Source organism: Petaurus breviceps, unplaced genomic scaffold (genome assembly GCF_028583685.1).
Source record: "Petaurus breviceps papuanus isolate PSGF00001 unplaced genomic scaffold, PetGlider_PUasm1.0 38, whole genome shotgun sequence".
Classification (NCBI taxonomy): domain Eukaryota; kingdom Metazoa; phylum Chordata; class Mammalia; order Diprotodontia; family Petauridae; genus Petaurus; species Petaurus breviceps.
Genome location: NW_027186304.1, coordinates 77,629,938 through 77,644,714, shown reverse-complemented (window position 1 = coordinate 77,644,714; position 14,777 = coordinate 77,629,938). Strand labels below are relative to the sequence as shown.

Here is a 14,777-nt window from a genome sequence, read left to right as displayed (position 1 = left end):
ACCATTCAAACTGATTCTAAAGGCAATTCTAACAGAGAAATTTCTTGTTTTAAGTTAACAAAAACATCTCTGAAATAGTATAGCCTCTATGTGTTACTGATTTCTCATTATTTAATACTATAAATCAATCTTCTCTTACCCATTAAACAATCCATTCTTGATTTTCAATTTTAACGTAAAAAGTGTAATTTTATGGAACTGCTTACAATCTGTGAAATAGAGGCTCTTAGCCTGGGCTCAATGAACTTGTAAATATTTTGACAATAGTACTTCAATATAATTGGTTTCCTTTGTAATCCTACGTATTTCACATATTTAAAAATATTATTTAGAGTGGGGATCTAGAGGCTTCCCCGAATTACCCGTGGTCCAATGACATATGAAAAAAGCTTTCAAATCTACTCCAGAAGCCCATTAGAAAGGTTTATAAAACCTCCGCCTTCCCTTATAAGTTGATATTCCAGGCTAGTTAAGTGGGAATTCATGCCAGTCCACAAAATTCTTAGGAACTGTCAGAAATAATCCCTTCCAAATAAACACTTAAGCACTTAAGATATGCCAGATACTGTGTGCTAAATGCTGGAATATAAACTGGTCTGTTTCCATTAAGTCTGATTGTTGGGGGGGGGGGGTGTTATTTATTTTGCCCTTTTCTGTATCCCAGGAACATTGCTTGGCACACCGTAGGTGCTTAATAAATGCTCTATGATCTTTTTGTGGTGGCAAAGAATAGGAAACTAAGGGGGTGCCCATCAAATGCCCATCAAAACAAGTTATGGTATATGAATAAAATGGAATACTATGTACTGTCAAAAAAGAATGAAGGGGATGGTTTCAGAGAAGGTTGGGAAGATTTATATGATGTACTGACAGGAGCAGAACCAGGAGAACAATTTATATAAAAACAAAAATAATGTAAAGACAAACAACTTTGAAAAATGTAGGAACTTTGATCAACACAATGACCAACCACAGTTCCTGAGGCCTCATGATGAAACATGCTACCCATCTCCTGATAGAGAAGTGATAAGACTCAAGAATGCAGATTCAGGCTTTTTTTTTTTTTTCAGGGGACACAGGCAGGTGAAGGAATTTGTTTTGCTTATTTATACAAGTGAGTAATAGGTTTTGTTTTCCTTGCTTTTTATCTCAATGGCAAGGGAGAGGAAGGTGGGAAGGAAAGAAGGCAAATTGGTGAAAATAAAATATTTTAAAAATGCTTGCAAACACACACACACACACAAAATATGTATAAAGTCTGCCAAGGTGACACTTCCAAAATGAGGGCTCCTTATTCTTTTAGAGATATGTGTACTTATATATATATATATATATATATATATATATATATATATGTATATGTATAATTATCTTTTAAAAAAAGGAATCAGAGAAAAAAATATTTTAACAGTCTAGGAATAACAGAATGAACTGATGTTTGTATGGAGATAAGGTATTGCAAATTCTGCATAGGTCTTTTCCTGCATTCCTGAATCACAAACTAAGTAAAATACCTTTTTCAAAGACTGGAATGGCTAAGTCCACAGTATGAGGACCAGACTATTGCTGTTATTATCATCATTAAGATTCCTCCTCCCCTGGATCTGGGAAACAGAAAAGCCTTATTTTCTCAATGTCTTTTAAACATTTATATGATATCTGTTTGCAACATATATGACGTATAGATGTTATTTACAGATATAAATGTATGCATATACAAATTTGCATAATTTAATGTTAACAGAAAAATGTATTACACAATATATAGCAATGCTCGCAAAGTACTTTAAAAATAATCTCATTATTATCCTCATTTTACAGATGAGGAAACTGAGGCAGATAAAAGCTAAGTGGCTTGCCCAAGATCATACAACTTTTCAGTGTCTGAATTCAAGACTTCCTGACACCAAGTCCTATAGCTTTATCACTTTGCCACCTTAGCTGCTGGATATGAGTGGGCACTGATTTATCTGGAAATCAATATGATATGAAAACAAACGATAGCAACGAGATACGTTTTATGAAGAAAGCTCTAAAGAAAAGATTTTTGGAGCAAACCTAATTTTCCATCAACCATGTGAATTTACTGTAGAATTTGTGCTACCGAGAAGCCTCAGACGCCTGCTTTTCAGTGCCAGGGGGACAAGCGCGCGTGGCTCGCGCCCCGCCCTGGGGTCCCCAACCCCGCGGGGGCGGCTCCCCTTCCCCCCAGCTCCCCACGGGAGATGAGAGGGAACTGCAGACCCCGCCCCGGGCTCCGCCGGGACCTGTCCTCGGGGGTGCCTCGCCTCCCTCCACTCTGCAGCCGCCGGCAGCGCCAAAGTTTGCGGGCAGCCCGACCGGACAAGTCGGGACGGGAGAGGACGGGACGGACGCGCTACCCGGAGTCTCCCCGCGGGCCGTCCCACATCGCAGCCAATGCAGCCGGGCCACGACCACCTGTAGCCCTGTCGCGCCTCGCCTCTTCTTGGGACTCCCTCCCCATCCCCGCCTGCCGGGGAGGCTCTGCGGCGGGTCCGGCCCCACCGGACGGGCTCCCGACACGTACCTGCGGGCGCCCGCGGCAGCAGCGGCGGTTCCCACCCCCGTCCCTGGCGAGCCGAAGAGCGGACCCCAGCTTATCCTGCCCCACACTGGCAGCGCTCTGGCCAAGCGCCCTCCGTCCCCAGCGGCCCTCCCGCCGGCCTTCCCATCCGGGCGGGGCGGGGCCCAAAGCGAGACACGCCCTCCAGCTCGCGGCCCTGAGCCAATCACCAGGGCTTTGCGATCAGCCCCGCCCCCACCCGTGTCTAGAGGGGGGGCTTCGTTTCCCCCGCCCCCTCTTCCCTTTCCCTCCCCTCCCCCCAGCTCGTTACTTCCCCGCAGCCCAGCCCCAGAGAGGGGCCCCCGGCAGGGTACAACCTGAAGGGCAGCGGAGAAAATAAAGGGGTGGGGGAAGGGGGGCAAGGGCAGGGGCAAAAGGAAGAGAGAGTCAAGGGGAAGTGGAAGACGACCTAAGCCTTAACTTGGCGACTGAGGAAAGAAAAGATCCTTCAAAAACAAAGTTGTCTTGGGCTGTAATCGTTCATCAGTCAGCAAACACTTTTTAAGCGCCTACTACGTGCCCAAGCACTGTGCTAGGTGCTTGGGGGGGGGGGATACAAAAAAAAAGGCTAAAGATGGTCCCTAACCTCAAGGAGCTGACAACTTAAGGAAGGAAGACAGCGCATGAAAAGAAGCTAAAAAACCGAGTCACCCAGTGCTTCGAGGTCCCACGTGAAGTGGTCGGCCTGTAGAAAAAGTGGCAGTTATTATTAACAATTATATTTAATAAACATTAATAGCCTACTATGTGCCCGGCAGTGTGCTAAGAGCTGGGGACATAAGAAGCAAAAGGCATTCCCTGTCCTCAAGGAGCTCAAGATCTAATGGGGGGGGGGGGAGCCCATGCAAACAAATACATACAAAGCAGGCTATATACGGAATAAATAGGACATAATTAACAGGGAGAAGGCGCTGGAACTAAGAGGGGTTGGGGAAGACTTCCTGTAGGAGGCGGGATTTTAGTTGGGACTTGGAGTCATACAGAATCATTAATAAAGACAATAGCTAACATTTATATAACAGTTTAAGGTTTGCAAAGGACTTGGAAAAAGGAGTCATTGGTGTGCAGACTTTTTGCCAACACTGGCACTCACTTTCAGCTTTTAAAAAATACCTATCCTCCTTGCTTCATGCAAAACAATGGGCTTTTTCATGCTTAATAGTCATATAAACGAGGTAGTAAGTAGGACTTTCCCCTCTCTAATTCAGGCAAGTTCTCAGTAAACTGAACCAGACCGCAAACCCAAAGATTAAAAAAAAGTTCAGGAATACATAATTGATTCTGAGTCCTATCACTTTAAAAGAGATTCTGTAATATTGTTAATACTGTAAGGCAATTTTAGGACATTCTTACTATTAACTACACTTAGAAACAGCAGGTTGAAGATAAGTGTATCTAGTAAATAACAGAATCCCACTTAATAGACCCACCAATGAATTCTCCCCTTTATTTGAGAGGAGCTCCCTTCTTCTTTGACAGGCAGCTAGGTGGGGTAGTGGATAGAGGGCTGGGCCTGGAGTCAGCAATACTCATCCTCCTGAGTTCAAATCCTGCCTCAAACACTTATTAGCTGGGTGACCTAGGCACGTCATTTAATCCTGTTTGCCTCAGTTTCCTCATCTAAAACATGAACTGGAGAAGGAAATGGCAAACTACTCCAGTGACTTTGCTAAGAAAACCCCGAAGGGAATTAGGAAGAGTTGTAAACAACTGAACTTCTTTCAAGTTTTGGCTGAAATCATCTCTCAAAACACTAACCACAAAAATCTAGAGAAGAAAGTGATAAAGAAGACCAAAGAAATATTAGAGTATACTGAAAAGGGCAATGAACTGAGACCTGGGACTGAAGGAAAAAAACAATAGAAAGTGATCTCTGAGGCCATTTAGTTTAACCCAGTTCTTGAACAAAATTCTCTTCTGAAGTGGTCATTAAGCCTTTACTTTTTAGACCTCTAATAAAAATTTTTTAAAAGACTTTGGGGCGGGGGGCAGCCCATGAAGCATGTAGATAGCTCTAATTTTTAGAAAGCTTTCTCTATCAGACCTAAAAATGCCTCTTTGCAATTCCCATCCATCCATTACTCTCAGTTCTGTTCTCTGCTGCCAGTCAAAACAATTGTCAAATCCCTCTTTCACATGGCTGCCCTTCAAAAATCTGAAGAGAGAACGATACTTAAACTTGGCCTCTCATCCAGACCTTGCCACTAACTGTCTGACCTTGGGCACAATGTTTAACCACCTGGGCCTCAACTTCCTCCTGTCTAAAATAAGGAGTTGTTTAAATCAGAGATATCAAACATGAAAACCACAAGGGACCCACAGCACTTTCTGAGTGCCCCAGAACCGGATTAAAAAGTAACTGGGAAATATTTAGCAAAATAAATAAAAATATCATAAAACATAGATAATATTACATTTCAAAACTAAGTTGATATGTGGCCTATGGGGATCCTTATGTACAGTTGAGTGGCCCCATTTCTATCTGATACCAATGGTTTAGACTATCGGGTCCCTTTCAGATAAAGTCTTCAGACTCTACCACTTAGCAACTGAGTGACCTTGAACAGATAAGTCACTTAATATCTTGACTTTCAGGCTCTTTCTCTGCAAAACAACAACAACAAATACTCACCTGCTCTACCCATCTTACAGAGTTGTTGTAAGGTTCAAATTATATCAATTTATATAAAATATTGAGTGCTACACAAAAGTAAAGTATTATTTTTATTAAATGCTTATAGATATCTGTCATTTTACAGAAGAGATGCCCTGAAAATGAACATATAGATGTAAAATGAATTTCTATATAATAAATTTATGTTCACTCCACTCCCACTGCTTCTCATTGAAAAATTGAAATTGTGGTTGGTTTTTTTGGAAGAGGTTTTTTTTTTTTTTTTTTTTTTTTTGCTAGGGGAAGGAAATTTTGGCACCGAAGATAGAGCACTGGGCTTGAAATCAGAAAAACTCACTTTCATGAGTTCAAATACAGCCTCAGACACTCACTAACTGTGTGACCCTGGGCAAATCACTTAACCCTGTTTGCCTCAGTTTCCTCATCTGTAAAATGAGCTAGGGAAGGAAACCACAAACCACTCCAGTATCTTTGATAAGAAAACCCCATATGGGGTAATGAAGAGTTGGATATGACTGAAACACTGAACAAGGAAATTTGACCCTAGCATGCAATAAAAAAGACACTTTAAATTTGAATAATACTTATCAGTTTACAAAACACCTTTACATGCCTTGTTTCATTTGATCCTCATAACACTGTAAACATTTTTTAAAAAACAATCATTATCTTGATCTTGCAGAGCTTAAATGATTTATACGTGATTACATGAATGATAAATGATAGCTAGGATGATTTCTAAGTTCTAATTTATTTTAAAAACATGTGAAAGGAAAATGACAACATTCTGGTAGTGAATCAAATCAGAAACATTTATTAAGCATTTACAATGACCAGATTCTGTGCTCAGCATTGAGGATTCAAAGAAAAGGTAAAAAACAGTCACTGCCCTCAAAGACCTTACATTCTAATGTTAAGATATTAACACTGAAAAGAAGTATGTTCAGATATAAATGCAAAATAAATGTCTGGGTTTCTAAGAGAAAGATGACAGCTTATTAAATAGATCACGGACATAGAATCTGCGACTAGTTCTATGATTAGAAAAAGGACACAGTCAATAAGTCAACAAGGCTTTGTCAAGCACCTACTTACTACGTGCCAGGGCCTGTGCTAACAGCTGGGGATACAAAGAAAGACCAAAGCCAGAGAATTTAAGAGGTAAATCTGGCTGAAGAAGGGTGGAGATGAAGCAGCAACAAAGGGAATGCAACATCTCATAATAAATGAGTAAATTAAATGGAGGAGAATGGGAAGCAATAGTGATACAAATTATAGTTATTGTGATAGAGCTTTGCTTATATACATACGTACATAAATATATGCATATATGTATGTATATCTACATATATACATACACACATATGTAAAATCTCCCCTACTAGACTGTAAGCTACCCAAGGGCAAGAGCTCTCCTTATTTCACCTGTGTTTAGCATAGTGTCTTAAACATAATAGGTGCTTAAAAAATATTTAATGAATTAAAAGATGTCCAAAGGGACCTAAAAATGATGTAATCTGGTTTTCAGGTAATATATGTTTAATAACTTGTTAAATTCTTAAGTATTCTTCAGAATGTTACTAGGTGGCAAAGTAGATAGAGTAATGGCCCTGGAATCAGGAGGACCTGAGTTCAAATTTAATCTCACACTTATTAGCTGTGTGACCCTGGGCAAGTCACTTAATCCCAATTGCCCCCTTCTCCCCCCTGCCAAAAAAAAAAAAGAGTGCTGCTATTCTTAAGAATAAGGAAAGGGTCTAGACCTGTAAGTTCATTAAGAAAATGTCAGGAAATTCCCTCTGCCTTCTCTGCAATTTACGGGGATGTAGCAGCAAGCACCCCAAGCGTCCTCAGGGTTGCTGCCACCACAGGTTCTTGGATCTGCTTTGATAAAGGAAAGCAACTCAAAATGGGTTAACAAGCTTACTTTAATCAGTCAAACATGTATCATTTATCTAGTTCAGGGGAAAGAGGTCAGCACCCCTAACTTCAGAGTACACAGGCAGAATTATCAAGACAGAAACAGATCAAGTAGACAGCTTTCCAAACTGTCCAACCATTACATCCATACCAAATCAACATCTGGGTTTTTCAAAGCCAGGGGGCTCTGGACAACGGCCTCCCAGAATCCAGATCAAATCACAGAACACTTCTTAAAGTGAGCCCCAAAACAAAGCCTCACATCAGGGTTTATATAGTCTTCTCCTGGCTCAGAGAATGTAACAACCTTATTGACTCACTGGCCAATCAAGAAGTATCTACTGAAAAACAAGCCTCCCACCCCAGGCTCCTGGTGCTCTTTAGCCTAGGGGAAGGGAAGATCTTCAAATTTACATTCCCATTAGCCTTTATAGAGATTTAAAAACTTAAGTGACATGCTCTAGGTCACAGTTCCAGGATTTGTCAGAAGCAGGACTTGAGCTCAAGTCCTCCTAGCTTCAAGGTCTGCTCACTAGCAGCAATGACACTAATTATTATAATAATTAATAATGATTTTTCTGAATCTCAACTTTTCTTTCACAATGATATTATAGTATAGTGGTTGTCTCAGTGGATAGAATACTGGTGTCTGGAAAAACCAAGTTCAAATCCTGCCATACGCAGATATTAACATACTTATATATATATGACTCTGGACCAAGCAGCTAAGTGGTCCAGTCTACCCAGCCTGGAGTCAGCAAGACTCATCTGACCTCAGCCACTTACCAACTATATGACCCTGGGCAAGTCACTTAATGCTGTTTGCCTCAGTTTCCTAATGTGTAAAATGAGCTGGAGAAGGAAATGGCAAATCACTCCAGTATCTTTGCCAAGACAGCCCCAAATGAGGTCACAAAGAGTTGGACATGCCTGAAAAACAACTCAATCACAACTGGATGACTCTGGACAAATCACCTAACCTCTCTCAGTCTCAGTTTCCTCATCTGCAAAATGAGAAAGTTGGATTCAATGACCTTTAAAGTCCCTTCTAGTTCTAAATCTGTGATCTTACGAACAATATACCTACCCAAAGGACCTAAATATGATGTACAGATAGTACATCATTTTCATAACGTGAATGTTACTAAATCTATTTTATATGGAGTTAGGTCCTTTTGGTGTAAAGCCTACAATGATTATATATTTATGACCCAGACCACTGCAAGATAGGGGGCTAGTAGTCCCAGGTGACTGATTAGGAAAAAAAAATTGATAAAAGGGAATCATACTGTTTCTCTTTATATTTCATTCAACAAGTTTTCATAAACTCTTGAGAGTATGTTGGTTTTTCCACTAAGATTGTTTTCTACATATACTATTTGATATTGTTATTTGATGATGAAATTTGTTATTTGCATTTGGGATTTACATAGGTAAAGAAGAAACAAAACTATCACTTTGCAAATATAGTTTATCTAAAGAACCCCAAAAAGTCAACTAGAAGATTAATGGAAACAATTTATAAATTCAGCATAGTTGAAGAATATAGAATAAATTCATATAAATCATCAGTGTCCTTGTTTATTCGCAACAAAACCTAGCAGGAAGAGATATAAAGAGAAATTCCATTCAAAATAGCTTGTTTAAGAGTCTATCTACCAAGACATACCCAGGAACTATATTAATACAACAATAAAACACTGTACAGAAATAAAGACAAACCTTAATTATTAGAGAAACATTAATTGCTCATAGGTAGATCATGCTTATAATAAAATGATAATAAATTAATTTAAAATAATTTATTCAGTGCCATACCACACCATACCAAAGGATTATTTTATATAGCTAGAAAAAAATAATATTACAATTCATCTGGAAGAACAGAAGGTCAAGAATCTCAAGGGAAAAAAGATGAAAAAAGATAGGAAAGTGAGCCTTTCAGTACCATATCTCAAACTACAAAACAAAACAATAACATTAAAATGATTTCTTATTGTTTTAAAAATAGAAGTTAATCAGCAGAACAGATTATGTACACAAGAATCATACAGCATTTGAAAAATTCAAAGATCCCAGCTACTAAGGTAAGAGATTCAGCAAAAAAATGACAAACTCTAAAAAGCAGTTTAGCAGTTACTAGGTAAGGACCAACATTTCACACAGTATTCCAAGATAAACTCTAATTGGCTACATGACTTAGATATAAAGAAACATCTTTGGCAAATTATAGGAGCAATGAAGAAATTAACTTTCAACCTATGGATAATGTAGGAGTTTATGACTGAATGAAGGATAGAGCTAATCATGGAAGATAAATAAACAATTTGCGTTACACAGAATTAAAAAAGATTTTGCACAAAAGAACCAATGCAGCCTTTGGATTTTATAATGGAAAAAAAGATTTTTATAGCATGCTAGGTAATTTTTTAATCCGCAGTTAATAGTATTCCATTTAGACTACTACCCACTTCGAGTTTCATTAATGTATACCTTGAAAGATTACATGTGTAATCATACCATGTTTGCTCAGCATATTAAGAGCATGGCAAACTTGCCATTATGTTTTCATAAAACAATGTACTACGTCACAGATACGTACAATCCTTTTTACTTTGGGTCACAAGGTTCAGCGTTAATACCTTGATTTATAACAATACCTTTCTCAATATTTGACTTTCAGTTCAGTTGTTACTGAATTTTAAATATTCAAGCTCTCCTCCTTTGTAATCAGGACAGCAGGAATGATTTATAATACTAGTTATTCTGGCAGAATTTGCAACTCATGAGGTTCTTTCCTTTCACAAATGGAGTAATAATTATATAGATATGATATCTGATCACAAAAGGGAAAGGAAGGAAGAGAAAGAAAAGGAATCCAGTCCTTTTGACTCTAAATTACTTAATTTGAGCATATATAAATACTTAAATTCCACTCTTGATGATTTAGGTATGAGATTTTAACCATTCTGTGTCACTGATAGCCCTATGCCTCTACCCACCATCCCTAGGACTGCCCTTGATTATGTGGGTTCAAGAAGTCAGAGGAGTTATGAGGGACCACGGGATTTAATTTGAACTTTCGATTTCAATAAGCAGGTAGGGAGAGCATTTGGGGTGAAAGGGAACAAAGACTCAGAAACTGCAATGAGCATGCAGTGTTTTTTGAAAATATAAGAAGAATAAGCATGGAATGTCTTTTAGAAATATAAGAATGGGAAGAAACAGGACTTCCTTGGGGCTCCTTCTCCCACCTCCTCCAATTCATGTAAAAGGTGACTCTGAACAAACTTTAGAGCTACAGAACCCACAAAAGGACACACAGAAGCTAACTTCCAGCTGAGGATAGTCCAGCAGGCCAGCAGGAAGTGGCCAATGCAGCACTCTGGGGTCTAAGCCTAGCCCCACACAAGCCCAAGATTTTAGCCTTAGGGCAGCATGACCAGCAGCTGGCTGGAGGGACTTCAGATCACCAGGAGCTGTTGTAGATTTCAGAATTATCAACACATAGAGGCTAAGGACAAAGTGAGAGGTCAGTGCAGTGTGGACTTTGGGATCCGGTAGTTTGGGAGTGCAATCTGGCCTTTATACCCTGGAGGGAGAAGCCGGCTGAGGTGATACAGCCATGTAGCCGCCACCACATGGCAGCTTCAGTTCCTGGCCTGCAGATTGTAGGGGGAAGGAGTAATCACTCTTGCTTTAACCTGCTTGGATCTGGATTGTGGTCTAGGGTGGAGGTCCTGGGGTGTGTGACCAGCTTGCCAGAGCATGTGGAGGCTTCAGAGAGGGCACCCAACTAATACCTTCAGCAGCTGAGAAAACCTCAGCGACTGGGACAAAGCTCCCCTGTCCAATAGCAGAGTCCTATTGTGGCAAAAAGTTCAAAAGTCAAGTAATTGAGTGGCAACATGAGCAGGCAAAGGAAGCAAAGCAAGCAGAGCAATCCAACTTTACACTCCTATTTTGGGGACAGAAAGTATCAAAGTATGGAACAGGAGAAAGACAGCAAAGTCAGAACTCCTACATCAAACGTTTCCAAGAAAAATACAATGGCGCAGTGAATAGAGCACCAGCTCTGGACTCAGGAGGACCTGAGTTCAAATCTGCCCTCCAACACTTAACACAAAAACTAGCCATGTGAACTTGGGCAAGTCACTTAACCCCAACTGCCCTCCAAAAAAGCAAAAAAAAAAAAAGAAAAATACGAGCTGGTTACAGGCCATAGAGTACTTAAGAAGGATTTTGAAAACCAAATAAGAGTAGTGGAGGAAAAATTGGGAAGAGAAATGAGAACGATGCAAGAAAATTATGAAATGAGAGTCAACAACCTGACTGAAGAAAATAACACCTTAAAAAATAGGCTAACTCAAATGGCAAAAGAGGCTCAAAAAGGCAATGAGGAGAAGAATGCCTTAAAAAGTCAAATTTGCCAGATGGAAAAAGAATCTCAAAAGCTCACTGAAGAGAATCATTCTTTCAGAATTAGACTGGAGCAAATGGAAGTTAGTGACTTTATGAGAAATCAAGATACTATTAAACATATGAAACAAATGAAAAAATAGAAGGCAATGTGAAATACCTCATGGAAAAAACCACTGATCTGGAAAATAGATCCAGGAGAGATAATTTAAAAATTATTAGACTACCTGAAAGCCATGGTCAAAAAAAGAACCTGGAAATCATCCTTCAAGAAATTTTCAAGGAAAATTGCCCTGATGTTTTAGAACCAGAGAGCAAAATAGAGGTTGAAAGAATCCACCAATCACCTCCTGAAAAAGGTCCCAAAAAGAATATTATAGCTAGGTTCTGGAATTCCCAGATCAAAGAGAGAATATTATGAGCAGTCAGAAAGAAACAATTTGAATATTGTGGAAACACAATCAGGATAACATAGGATCTGGCAGCTTATACTGAGGGATCGAAGGGCCTGGAATAGGATATTCCAGAGTGCAGAGGAGCTGGGATTAAAACCAAGAATCACCTACCAAGCAAAACTGAGTATCATTTTTCAGGGGAAAATATGGTCATTCAGTGGAATAGAGGACTTTCAAGCATTCTTGATGAAAAAAACCAGAGTTGAATAGAAAATTTGACATCCAGATACAAGAAGCAAGAGAAGCTTGAGAAGGTAAACAGGGAAAAGAAATCATAAGCCACATATCAAAATTGAACTATTAACATTCCTACATGGAAAAACAATCATTGTAACTGATGAAACTTTTCTCTGTATGAAAATAGTTGAAGGGTATATATATCAGAGAGTATATGGGCGTATGAATACACATGTGAATTGTGTATATATGCTTACAGGTATACATAGATAGAGGGCACATGATTGTAATGGAATGCTATTATGCTATAGGAAACGATTAGGATGACTTCAGAAAAACCTGGAAAGACTTACATGAACTGATGCAAAGTGAAGTGAGCAGAACCAGGAGAACATCGTACATAGTAACAGCAATATTGCATGATGATCAACTGTGACTAGCAGTTATTCTCAGCAATACAATATTCCAAGACAATTCCAAAGGAGTCATGATGAAAAATACTATCCATTTCCAGAGAAAGAACTGATTGAGTCTGAATGCAGATTGAAGCATACTATGTTTCACTTTGTGTATGTGTGTGAGTGTGTTTTGTCTGTTTCTTCTTTCACAACATGACTGATATGGAAATATGGTTGCATGATTGCAAATGTATAACTATTATCAAATTGTTTCCCATCTGAGGTAGGGGAAGGAAAAAGGGAGAGAATTTGGAACTAATATAAAAAAAAATAAATGCTTAAAACTGTTTTTAAATGTAATGGGGGAAAATAAAATATTAGTAACAGCAATATTGTGTGATGATCAACTGTTAATGACTATCTCAGCAATACAGTGATCCAAGATAATTCCAAAGGACTCATGATTAAAAATGCTATCCACCTCCAAAAAAATAACTGATGGAGTCTAAATGTGGATCAAAGCATACTATTTTTCACTTTATTTTTTTTCATGGTGTATTTTTTGTCTGTGTTTTCTTTCACAATATGACTAATATGGAAATATGTTTTACATGATTGCACATGTATAACCTATATCAGATTGTTTCCCATTTTAGGGAGTGGGGAAGGAAAGGAAGAAAGAATTTGGAATTCAAACTTTTAAAATATGAATGTTAAAAATTGTTTTTATATGTAATTGGGGAAAAAATAAAATATTATTCAAAAAATAGAGTTGCCTGGGGGCACTGAGAGGTTAAGTAACTTGCCCATAGTCACACAGCACATACAGGTTGTTAGAGGCAAGAATTAAATACTGCATTAAAGTTACCCTTGTTTCCACCACACTATACAACATCGCCAGAAGAAAGAAAAGAGGGAGGAAAAAAGTAGTCCGGGTTTTTTTTAATCGAAAAAAATAACAACAAAAATAGTAATATATCAGATGCTTTGTAAGGTTTTTAAGCATTCTAAGGGGCCTAAAACCATTATTGATGAAATATGTAATTATTGTTTTATTTTCTATATAGCTATGTACTGTTTTTGAGGGAAACAGAATGAGAAATTGTAATAGAAACATGGAACTAAGAGTGAGGAAGTGTGAGTTCTAGTCCCAATACTGCCACTGAAGAGCAATTTACTTGAATTAGCTCAATAATTCCTAGTGTTCTTGGTTTGGCAACCCCACCTTGCAACAACAAAAAATGTGTTATGAATTCACATGATAATTTAATATACTACACATAATAGTCCACAATTATTTATTGCTTAAAGTGTCATTAAAGAATTTTTCAGCATGAAACCCCTGCAGCATCATTGAAAAACCCCTACATGGAACCATTAACCTGATCTCTAAAATCCCTTTCAGCTAGGATTACTTTTTTGAAATGATTGCGTAAAGGATAATTCCCAATCTAGAGCTCATTCTGTTTTGTGCCTTCTTGGAGTACTAACTTATAAACTGAAGTCAATATATGGTCTTCAACACCAGAATTTCCTTAAAATATAATAAGGTCCACATCCCTGTGAACTAGAAACACAGGATAGGAACACATCTTTCCAGTGTACATGTTTAAGTGAGGAAATTTAGGAAGTAAAAAGCAAATACTAATAATAACTGGCATTTAAGCACACTTGACATATATAGAAACTGAGGCTTGGGATACTTATTGGCTGACCCTGGGAAAATCACTTAACATCTGTTTGCCTCAGTTTCCTCAACTGCAAAATGGGGATAATAAAAGCACTTACCTCTCAGGGTGGTTATGAGGATCAAAGGAGATAATATTTGTAAAGCACTTAGCATAGTCCTTCACCCATAGCAAGCACCACATAAATGTTTATTCCCTTCTTCCCAAAGGCATGATTCAGATCCTAGTTTCTTCTGATTCCAAGTCCAGTGTTCTTTCCACTACATGACAACTCTGTTTCTAAGAGCAATGGGTAGCCCACAAGACATTGTTGAAAAGAAAAAAATGTCTCGGAAGAGAAAGGCTAGTGCCTCATAAGTTACAAGGTTAATGGAATTGGGAAAAATTGGAACTAAATCCCAGATTGAACAGTCTTGTTGTCAAGTTTATTTTAAATAGTATTTTTTCCAATTATATGTAAAGACAAATTTTAGCATTCATTGTTTATAAAATTTTGAGTTC

General features: G+C 38.5%; 1 protein-coding gene across 6 annotated transcripts in view; it reads right to left on the bottom strand.

Moving 5' to 3' along the window:
• The window catches only part of SGK3 (serum/glucocorticoid regulated kinase family member 3), a 164,334-nt gene that overhangs the window by 111,882 nt on the left and 37,675 nt on the right, over nt 1-14,777 (bottom strand). For 4 of the 6 annotated variants that reach the window (XM_069100052.1, XM_069100054.1, XM_069100055.1 and 1 more), the window contains exon 1: nt 2,549-2,715. The exons of the other annotated variants lie outside the window; for them this stretch is intronic. The gene's annotated coding sequence lies outside the window, so the exon portion shown is untranslated. Of the gene's footprint in view, nt 1-2,548; nt 2,716-14,777 lie in introns of those variants that run through there. 6 annotated transcript variants of the gene reach the window in all.